At 31.2% G+C, this 2,500-nt stretch overlaps 1 protein-coding gene across 1 annotated transcript in view; it reads right to left on the bottom strand.

The window, feature by feature from the left end:
• LOC122262287 (endothelin-converting enzyme homolog) overlaps positions 1 to 2,500 on the bottom strand; it is a gene marked incomplete in the record, with an annotated part of 15,564 nt that overhangs the window by 11,825 nt on the left and 1,239 nt on the right.

The raw sequence follows: 2,500 nt of genomic DNA, 5'->3' as shown, positions 1-2,500 counted from the left end.
GCTACAATGATATTTAAGAAATATCTAAGATAAGTATAAGAATGATAAGAATGATAACAATATCATGATTTTATTGCAATTATATCAACAAAGTCAATGATAGTAATTAGTGATGATGATGATGATAAAAATGAAAATAATGATGATGATATTTATAATCATAATAAAGATGATAGTAATAATGATAATGACAAAGATAAGGATAATGGTGATAATAATAGTGATAATGATGACAATAATGATAATCATCATAGGTATTAACATCATCATTATCATCATTAAAGTTATAATTATCATTATATTCATTATCATTATCAATACCACTATCAGTATCATCATAGCTATTATGGCAGTTATTATTATTATCATTATTATCATCATTATCATTATCATCATTACTATCTCTTCTGTCATCATTATCATTATCATCATTACTATCTCTTCTGTCATCATTATCATTAACATTGCTGTTGTTGATGAGGATGATGATGCAACAGTCATCATTATCATTACCATCATCATTATCACTATCATCATCATAACATCGATAACTATGATGGTGATGATGATGGTAAAAACAATAACAACAAAAGTGATGATAAAGATAATGATGATAATAATGTCATTAAGGATAATAGTAATGATAACGATGATAATTATGATAATAATAATAATAATAATGATAATAATAATAATAACAATAATAAAATTAATATTGATAGTGATAAAAAATAATAGTAATAATAATAATAATAACAATAACAATAATGATGTTAATAATAATGATAATAATAATAATAATAATAATAATAATAACAATAACAATAATAATAACAATAAAACAATAGCAATAATGAGGAGTAGGACAATGATAATGATGATAATGATAATAATAATGATAATAATAGTGATGATAATGATAGTAATGATGATAATAACAATACCAATAATATAATCAATGATAATAACAGTAATGATAATGAAGATGAAAATAATACCAATTATAATGATGATATTGATAATGAAAATAATAACAATGATGACGATGATGATAATGATTACAATTATAAGGATAATGAATATGATAAGAATGATGATACTAATGAAAATAATGATGATAGCTATATATAACATTAATGATAATGATAATAATATTACCAATGATGACAACTGCAACAATAATAATAATGATAACAAAAGCAACAATAATGATAATGATAACAAAAACAACAATAATGATAATGATAACAAAAGCAACAATAATGATAATGATAACAAAAGCAACAATAATGATAATGATAACAAAAGCAACAGTAATGATAATGATAACAAAAGCAACAATAATGGTAATGATAACAATAATCATAATAATGATGATAACAATAAAGAAAAAAAAAATTCTCTCCCTCTTTCGGTTTTCCCATTTTTGGATCATCTGTCTATATCTTCCTCTATCCTCTGCTTCCTCTTTATTCAGACCAACTGCTCTCATCTCTTCCCTCACTGCATCTAAGAATCTCCTCTTAGGCCTTCCTCTCTTTCCTCTTCCTCCCTTTTCTCTTCCTCTCTTTCCTCTTCCTCTTCCCGGTGGTTCCTCACCTAACACCTTCCTCTTGACGTGTTCCTCGTCTCTCCTCAACACATGGCCGAACCACTTTAAATTTGCTTCAGTTGTCCTATTTCCCAAATTGTTCCAAATTGTGTTGTTCCTCTTACGTATTCATTCCTGACCTTATCCTTCCTCGTTACTCCTAGTGAGAACCTGAACATCCTCTTCTATGCTATCTACTATTTCTGCCTCTTGCCTCTTGGTTAGAGCTACTGTCTCCTAACCATACGGCATGGTTGGTCTTACTGGCACCCTATAAGCCATCCCTTTCATTAAAGTTGCGGATATTCTTCTGTCACAGATCACTCCCGACACTCTTCTTCAGCCATTCCACCCCGTTTGTATTTTTCTCTTCCTTGCCCTATTGCCCCCACCATCGCTTGGCACCATTGATCCCAAATATAGTATAAATTATCCTTTTTTTTCACTTCCTTGCCTAGCATTTGTATTGCATTTCTAACATCCATCACGTTCACATATTTTGTACCTCTGTCATACTCAGACTGACTCATACCCCTCCATGTTACCTCCTTCCCAGGTTAGTTTCAACCTCCTCTCTAGTATCTCCACGGATCACTATAGCATCTCCACATAACTTAGACCATTGAGACCCCTGTTAAATATGATTCTGTCCATAATTATTGCAAATAGGAAAGGACTTAGATCCGATCCCTGGTGCAATCTCACCTCTACGCTAAACCATTCCGTTGTCCCGACCGCACACCTCACTGATGTTAGCCTGTTCTCGTACAAATCATGCACTTCACTCACATACTTCTCGTTCACTCCAGACTTCCTCATGTCATACCACAATTTCATCTCTTGGCACCCTATCATAGGCCTTCTCTAAGTCCACAAATGCACAGTGCAGGTTTTTGCTGGCCTGCCTTA

This window comes from Penaeus japonicus, unplaced genomic scaffold (genome assembly GCF_977035675.1).
Source record: "Penaeus japonicus unplaced genomic scaffold, GWHDUDI00000001_assembly GWHDUDI00000021, whole genome shotgun sequence".
NCBI lineage: Eukaryota > Metazoa > Arthropoda > Malacostraca > Decapoda > Penaeidae > Penaeus > Penaeus japonicus.
Note: the sequence above shows the minus strand (reverse complement) of the source record. Positions and strands in the feature narration are given on the sequence as shown.